Raw genomic sequence first — 9,389 nt, 5'->3', positions numbered from 1 at the left:
TGTAGGATTATGAAAAAATTAAATATTGGCTGCATTGTTCATACAAGCTTGTGTATAGCGTTTTCGCTGGGGTGTCTGGAAATTAAGCAAGATTTCCCAGAATACCTGATGGGCATGCTGGAGCAATTACAAAATGATTCTGAACCCCACAAAAAAAATGGATAAGCTTATCAGATTTGAAGATCGTGTTTTTTTGTTTTCTGTTGAAAGAGTAGTCAGGGCAAAGCCATTTTTGTTTTACCTGTGCTGAGGGGGTTGCTTATTAATGATATATGTGACTGTATGGAAATAAAATAAGATATAATTAAATATTTACAGGACTTGCGTGTTAGTGAAAAGAACATACTGGTTTGTTGCTTTCAATAAATTTTGCTATGCATTATTTCATGTGAATTTAGAAGTATTTTAATACTTAGTACAGAGAAGACAAGGGGAATGTGAAATAAAAAAGATCCATGAGAGATTCAGAAGTTTTCAACACTCATGTGAGGGGATGCTAATTAATGTTATATGTGACTGTAGGGAAATATAATCAGATATAATCAAATTTTTACAGAACTTGTGTGTTAGTGAAAAGAACATACTGTTTGTTGCTTTCAATGAATTTTGTTATGCATTATTTCATCTGAATTTAGAAGTGTTTTAATACTTAGTACAGAGAAGACAAAGGGAATGTGAAATAAAAAAGATCCATGGGAGATTCAGAAGTTTTTAACATTCCTGAACTAGTTAGGTTTCAGGGGTGAATAAACAAAGAAATTGATCCACAACTGGTTAATCGATCAATAAGTGACATGGGAATTGTTTTTGTTCAGTTACAGGATATTTTTTTCCAGATGTGAAAACAAGTATCATGAGAGCCTTTTTTAAAAACACTCTTGAACTAATTAAGTTTCAGGGGTGAAAAACAAAGAAACTTCCCATTATTTGTTTGTGCATGGCTTGAGAACAGACATTGAATGATAGGCCAGGTATGGGGGTGCAGAGATTTTCCCTATAAAAGTGGGACACACCTCTGTCAGAATACTGAAGATCAACTATAGAAAGAAGCCTACATTTTGGTGAGTAAAACCTCTCTCTCTCTCTCTCTCTCTCTCTCTCTCTCTCAGTCTGTGTCTGTGTCTATGTGTCTGTGTATCTAAGCCTGTCAGCTGTTGCATAAAAAAAGTTTTTTTAGCCCTGTCAGACTAATTGCTGTTTTATTCGGGGGGGGGGGGGGCTGGCTTCTTACTTTATTGGTTTGATTATTTTGAGTAAAAAACTACTCTCTCTCTCTCTCTGTGTGTGTGTGTGTGTGTGTGTGTGTGTGTGTGTGTGTGTGCGTGCCTGTGTATTTAAGTCTGTCAGTTGCTGCATTAAAAAGTTTTTTAGCCCTCTCAGAATATTTGCTGTTTTATTCGGGGGGGAGGGGCTGGCTTCTCACTATTTTGGTTTGATTATTTTGAGTAAAAAACTATTCTGTGTGTGTGTGTGTCTGTGTATCTAAGCCTGTCAGCTGTTGCATAAAAAAGTTTTTTAGCCTTGTCAGACTAAAAAACAAAATGCTGTTTTATTTGGGGGGGGGGGGGGAGAGCTGGCTTCTCACTTTTTTGGTTTGATTATTTTGAGTAAAAAACTATTCTCTCTGTGTGTGTGTGTGTGTGTGTGTGTGTGTGTGTGTGTGTGTGTGTGTGTGTGTGTTTAAGTCTGTCAGCTGTTGCATTAAAAAAAAGTTTTTAACCCTGTCAGACTAAAAAAAAATGCTGTTTTATTCAGGGGACTGACTTGTCAATTTTTGGTTTGATTATTTTGAGTAAAACTTCTTTCCGTGTATGTAAGCCTGTCAATTGAAGGGACACTGTAAAAAAGTAAGCATGCAGAAGATTTTTGTTACTGTTGTTCCCCCCAAAATACAGAGCAATAGCATCTGGAAGAGTTTTCAAACAAATTTAAGCTCTGTGCCACTGGCTGAAAACATCTATCCTAGGATAGTTGTTTTCAGCCAGTGGCACAGAGCTTAAATCCAGATGCTATTGCTCTGTTTTTTGAGGGGGAAGGGGGGGGAATGTTCCTTTTCACCCCAGCCTGCTGTTTGTCTCCTTCTGCATATGTGTTTATATTCTTAATAATAATAAAGTAATTATCACTATGTGTTTTCCACAGCTATCTGTCATCATGCTATTGATTTTTCTCTGTGACTTGCGGGTGGATCTTACAATATGTTATTACTCTGCTTCTGGAGGTGGGAGGGGAGTTTGGATGCTTGGAAATAAAAGGCCTGTGTGTTGAAATTTGAGTAAATTGTTTGATTGCAACATTTTTTTCAGCAGTGCACTGGGTGTGTGTGCTGTAAAGGAAAAAAAAACTTAATTGAGTTTTTTCTTTGTATTAAAGTTTTAGAGTGTATTGTGAAAATTATGTCAGAGGATGAAGAATCTATTTCACAAGAATCTGATGGTAAAAATTAATCTTAAAATAACAGTATCATATTAATTTGATTGAAGGGAACCCAAGAGTAACGGCCATTCAACATCTCGGAGGGAAATATGTTAAGCCGAGCTAACATAAAAGCCCTCCTCTCAAGGGGGTTCACAAGAAGCTAGAAATAGGAATCGCCATTGGCAAAGGTGGGAGAGATTCCATAATAAATGGGAGAACAGACCTGGTTCAGGTTAGAAAATATCCACCAGTGTTCAGACTCCTAGAGTCTCTCAGGAATATGGGATAAAGCCTGATCAAAATTGCAATTGAAAAGAGAATCTAAGGAAATGCCAATAGAGGCTAGTTTAGAGATACAAAACGCAGACCAAGAGGATTGAAAAGGGTCTTTAAGTAAATAACCAAGAAAGGAATCCGAATCAATCTTAAAAAAAAAAAAAGGCGTATCCAAAATTTGAAAGTAAATTTCCAGGCCAGAGTGGAAGGAAGATGTATTCTGAGCTCAAAAGCCAGAGTGGACAGCTTACTATAGTTGGGGACCCCAAGGATCCGCCTAAAGAAAGAGGCAGCCAACTGGTCAATTTTATTGGACATGGCCTGGATCCAAATTGGGACCCCATAAAGCAAACGACTGACCATTTTGGCGTTAAAGATTAAAAGTGCAACTGGAACGTACTGATTGCCTGTTGAATAATAGAATTTGGAAATCGCACTTATAAGGTGAGAGGAAGAGGCAGTCACAGAGTTCCTGTGAAAAGACCATTTGAGCTGGTAATGTAAAAAAATTCCAAGGTATTTAAAGCTTTTTACTTGTTCAATAGAGTGGTTGTTGATTACCCACTGAAGTGGCCTCCATGATTTGGAAAAGACCAAAATTTTGGTTTTATCCTCGTTAATGGCTAAATTATTGCCCAAGCAATAAGATTGAAATAAAGCTAAGAGATGTCAAAGACCCGTGCTAGTGATTGAAAGAAGGACAGCGTCGTCCACGTATAATAAAATGGGAACAGATAAGTTGTGTAAGAGAGGGGCAGACTTCTCGGCTGCTGACAAATAGGACCGAAGATTGGCTAAGAAAAGATTAAATAAAAAAGGAGCTAGGATACAACCCTGCCTAACACCTCTAGTGATTGGTATCTTACTTGATAGCGAACCTTTGCTACCATAACGGACCTGGCAGGAGTTGGCCGAGTGCAGTTTGCAGATTAGGAAAAGCAGGCGGGGAGGAATATCCCACGCAGCTAATTTTTCCCATAAGATGTTTCTGCAAACTGAATCAAAGGCGGCTCTTAGATCCATAAATGCTGCAAACAGGTTACCCTTGTAGTGAATAGAGTATTTCTCAGCCAGGAAAGAAAGGGTTAGGGCATGGTCCAACGTAGAGGAACCGGGCCGAAAACCAATTTGTTCGCACCCAGGTAGATTCTTAGATGAAGCCCAGTTAACAAGGTGTGATAGAAGGTGCTTGGCGTAAAGCTTCCCAAGGGCCGAAAGTAAACAAATTGGTCTGTAGTTTCCGGGAATTGATGGGTCGCCCTTTTTGAATAGAGGGACTAGGATGGAGGTAAGCCAGTCATCCGGGACCGTCCCGTATTTGTCAACAAAGGTGAACAGATTTGCCAGTGGTTCAGCCCACCAGCGGGCATTGTTAATTAAAAGATCGTTAGATATCCCATCAAGACCCGGCAACTTACCCGCTTTCAGAGAGGTGATAAGCTCTATAATTTCATCACTGGTAACAGGAGGCCACAAAGGTAACTCTTGTGGCAGGTCACACAATACCAAGGATGGAGATTGAGAAGAGAAAACCTTGGAGTAATGGGCTGACCAATCACGAGGAGAAATAAGCAGGGGAGGGTTAAAAGGGGCTCTCACATTAGAGCGCGCTATCAAGCTCCAGAAAAGTTTGCTGTTGTTAGATGAAATAGCGCTAAATAGCTGATCCCATTTACGTAGGGCAAAATCATGCCTCTTTACATCGAGAAGATGTCGCCAGGCCCTTCTAGCACGAAAATAAATATCCCTAGACTCGATAGAATTTTGCGACTGGAATATATGAAACAGGGAGCATAAAAAGCGTTTGGTGGCCCAACATTCGGCGTCAAACCAAGAAGAAGAGGCAGCCTTGCAACTAAAGGTGGTAGCAGACCATAGTGTGTCAGCCAACGAGTGGGCAGGAGGTCTGGTCTAGACGGTAGAGCCTCCGTCTGCCTGAAGATAACATCCACAAGGTCGCCAGTTCGAGGCCACTGGCACCCATGCGACCTTGAAGCAGCTGACAAGCTGAAGCCGAGCCATTCCATCTGCTCTGAGCGTGGGAGGATGGAGGCAAGAATGTGAAGCCAGATCGGAATGAAACACCTTGAATGTAGTCGTTCTTGAAAGAAAGAACCTGCTTTGAAATTGTAAAAATCCCTATTTAATAAGGGATTTAAATAAAAGCCTGCCTATGTAAACCGCCTTGAATAAAGTCTTGAATAAAGACCAAGAAAGGCGGTATATAAATACCTGTTGTTGTTGTTGTTGTTGTTGTTGTTATCAATTGGTACGAAACATCTGCCAGGGACAGAATTGTAGTAGAACTAATTATTTGTCTTAAAAAAACTGTGTCCGGATTAGATGACCAATTTTCAATTGCCTTACTGGTCTTAGGGGACCATTTGGGCCAAAAACAGGTCTGATTGATAGACTCCTCACTAGTAGGCTGAAAAGCAAAATTCCTAAGTTTAATTGACAGAGGCAGATGGTAGCTATCCACTCCAATAGAATAGAGCTCCAATAGAAAAATCACAGCAGGAAGGTAATAACAGCAGGAAGGTAATAACTCAGAGGAAACCAAAATATAGACAACTACGCTAGATCCAAGAGAAGATAAGAAAGTAAAACTGCCTGATTGGGACAACTGAGTGAGACCATTAATAATAAAAAGATCGTAAGATGAACAAAGAGTAGCTAAAAAATGAGCATTATTATTAAAAGATAATACAAATCTTTTATGTTATATTTTAGCTCTTAATTTTAAATCTTAATCTGGTATATTATTTTTCTTAATTTTAAAAAAACTGGCTCTCCTACAAAAAGCATAATTGATTTTTCTGTTTTATTTCTATTGTAGGAAATTTAGTCCCTTCACCCAACTTCTTCAAGAGAGGTAATGATGATGTTTTTTGCTCCTACCATTCTACATCTATAATCATACAGTGTAAAAAACAAAAATGGTTATTTCAGTTGCAGGAAATGCCGCTTCAGCCAGAACCAATCTCAGTCAAAAGCTTGCTCTTTCAGCCACCCGTAATGGTGGCACAAACCTCTTAAGAGAGGTAATAAACCTGATTAATAAAATAAAAAAAAGTTTTGGAATTTCTACAATTTAAAAACAAATTATTTAAAAAAGATTTTTCTTTTTCCTTTTAGCTGCTGAAGGGCCAGCAAAATCCAGCACAGCCCCAGGGGGAGGTAACCCTTTGCATCTTTTTTTCTATGGATGTCAGTTTTTTAAAAAAAGAAATGATTTTAAAAATTGATTTTTTTCACAAGCAGGAAATCCTGGGTCTTTGCCAAAGCCAAAGCCACCAACATCCACTAATGTCCTCCAAAGAAAACCTTACATTTCACCAAAGCCTGGGCCCTCATCTGATGTCTTTCAGAAAGGTAGTAGCTTTTCCATTACCAGACTGTATAATAATAATAATAATAATAATAATAATAATAATAATAATAATAATAATAATAATAATAATAATAATAATAATAATGGCTTATTTTAGTTTTGCAGTCTCCCCAGTCAGTAAAAGAGATTATGTTTATTTCCTTCTCAAGGCTCTGGGCTTTAAGGGGTGCAAAGGGTATTTCCCCCACTTTTTAACACTGCTGAAAACTGGGAGTACCAAGGGCCTTTCTCCCACCCAAAATTTTATAAGTATGACACCATGATGCCCGATGAGAAAAAAGATTGTCTTGCATGGTATGAGGAAAATAAGAACAACACTTTTGTTCTCCAGAAAGAGCTAGGGTATTACTGCCAGCAGAATGTAAAAATACTGAAGGAGGCCTATATGTTGTACAGGGATGAAATCCTGACGATGACTAAAACAGAGAAGAGGGATGGAATAGACCCATTTCAATACCTAACCATCGCTAGCGTTGCTATGGCCATGTTTAGATACATGTTTTTATGAAGAGAAACTATAGCTATTCTTCTTTGGGACAACTACCTCCTGATTGAAAACAGATTTTCCTCCCCTGCCATACAATGGTTGTTGTATCTTGAGCAAAAAGAATCAATTGAGATCAGACATGCTCTGAAAGGGGGAGAATTTTGGGCTGGTCAGTTTTTTCAGGATGGGTATGCTGTGATTGAGGACAAACCAACAGCTTTTGAATTTTATGGTTGCTTTTTTCACGGGTGCCCCATTTGTTACAATGAATCAGATATAAACATGCTCAGGAACTTAAGCTACTGTATGCTTTATTATTTCACCATGTGCAGAGAGGCCCTGATCAAAGACATGGGGTTTAAAGTCAGAGCCATTTGGGAACACGAGTGATGGGCGATGATAGCCACCGATGCAGCGCTTAAAGAGTTTCTATGTGAAACAAACCCACCTCAGCCTCTGCAGCCTAGAGATGCTCTGTTTTGTGGGAGAACAAATGCCATCACCCTCTATTTTCAAGTTCAAAGAGCGGGAGGAAATATGTTATTATGACTTCACTAGCCTGTACCCCTATGTGTGTCAGCTGGTCCTATGGTCTGAGACTGTCCTCCACAAGGTCTTACCTGCAGGTGAAGGGCATTACGTTCCACGCACAGAATTCTGCATGGGTCCATTTTGATAGTTTGAAGCAACTGATTCTGGACTATGGAACAGGGTCTAAAGAGATTGTTCTGCATCAGAGGGGCATTCTGAGAAAAAAAAGCAGAAATAGAAACAGGCTGTCTGAAGAAGACGCTAAGGGTCATATATGATAAGAGGGTCCTTCTGAAAGACTTCAGAACTCTACCTTACCGGTATTAAGATGGATGTGCAGTGGAAACACCACTTCTCGGCCATTTTAGCAGCGCCTAGCAACTGCGGGAAAACGTATTTTATAAAAAACATGTTGGATCAGGCACGTACTGTGCTCTCTGTCATTCCTGAAAATATTGTCAGGTGTTACGCCTGCTGGCAACTTTTGTACAAGGATCTCCTTCTTAAATACCCCCACATACGGTTTATGGAGGGGCTCCCCACGACATTTAATGATAATGAATTATTACCCCCTAATAAAGTGTTATCGTGGATAATCTCATGGCCATTGTAATTTAAGTATTTTTTTCATCACACAGAACATTTTCTTCCAGGAAAAATCCAATCGCACCATTACCTTAAACGCAAAATATATGGTGCTCTTCAAAAACCCTAGGGACAAACTACAGATCATTACACTGGTGCTTCAGATGTACCCTGGAAACGGGCAGTTCTTTCTAGAGAGTTTTCAGGATGAGACCGCAAAACCTTATGGGTATCTGCTGGTAGACTTAAACGCTTCCACGCCTGAGTCTTACAGATTGAGGACGGGGCTTTTCCCACCAGACTGGCCGGTTGTCTACACTATGAAAAAAAAGAAAAGAAAACTGGAGCCCTTTATAAAAGCAAGTGACTTAACCTCACAACCCTTCAATTGTAAGCATATCCTCCTCATGGCAACATGTCTAACTGCATGAGAAGAAATCTACCCCTTTTACGGCTGCTTATCAAGGCCCCCCGTGACAGAGAAAAGCCATTCTGTGCGCTACTCCTCATGACCTGCTTTCGGCTATCTCAGAAATTGTGCTCAACACTTTAAAAGGTAACATCCTGTAATCTGGCAGATAGATTTCTGTGATGAGAAAAAACAGCTCGCTCATAAAAAAAACTGAGTAATAAACAGATATCATTAAGAAAAAAGAAATAGCTGGTAAACCAGTCTGGCAGGTTCCTAGCGCCCTTGTTAAGCATCGCTCTTCCTCTAGTCACAGAGCTTTTATGTAACCGCTGATAGAGCATACTGAAAAAATGTTCCTTGTACCTAGCCACCAACTAGAGCAACTAAAAAATCCTTCCCCGAGAGAAGAAAACATCAGAACTATAGCACTCACTTCCTTAGATGTTGACATGTGAGACGTTTTACAGAGAAGGGACTAAACGGAATATGAAAAGGCGAAACAATATTCCGTGCTCCTTCAAAAATATCTAACTCATGTGAAATAGGGGGAAGCTGAAAAAGGACATCTGAGCTTGTTGTTACCAACACCACCACCACCTGAGACAACTACCAAAGCACAAGCCTCTGCAGCTCCAGACAGTGTGTATCATGAAGTCTTGAACAGCTTGTCCGTCAGATTTAAGAACCCTGCAAAGCTACTGTTAAACAAAATGATGCAAAGCAAGTCTGTTTCTTCATGGAATGAAAAGAGGGCTTTTGTTTACAAAGAGGAAACTATCCCAGGCTCCAACATGCTGGACTTGGTGAAAGGAATCATGCAAATTCATGCGCTACCACCCACGCACACTCCAAAAGACTGGGATGTCTTTCTGAAGGCACTAGCTGAACTAAATATCCCTTCCATGGTTGTTGGCAACCCTGGAAACAGGGCCTCTTTGGATCACTTGAAAAACCACAGCCCTGTAACGGGATTAAAAAATGCCCCCAAAGCTTCCAGAAAATCTTCTAAAAAGCAGAGACAATCTAGCTCTGTAGCTTGACTCACCTTATAAAATAAAAGCACTTTTAAAAAAAAAACCTGCTTCAACCTATTTATTAATGAAGGACACATAAATTTTCTTTTAAACCTCTCAGCGAGGGTAGTTTATTTATTGAAAAACATACCCATGAAAATTACTACAAGACACATACGTTAGGGTTGATAAATAAACTGCAGAGCAAATGCAGCATGTACCGCTTCTTTTTTACAAATAGCAAATAGTAGTGTGTTCATGTCACATATGATC

This window comes from Tiliqua scincoides, chromosome 3 (genome assembly GCF_035046505.1).
Source record: "Tiliqua scincoides isolate rTilSci1 chromosome 3, rTilSci1.hap2, whole genome shotgun sequence".
NCBI lineage: Eukaryota > Metazoa > Chordata > Lepidosauria > Squamata > Scincidae > Tiliqua > Tiliqua scincoides.
Note: the sequence above shows the minus strand (reverse complement) of the source record.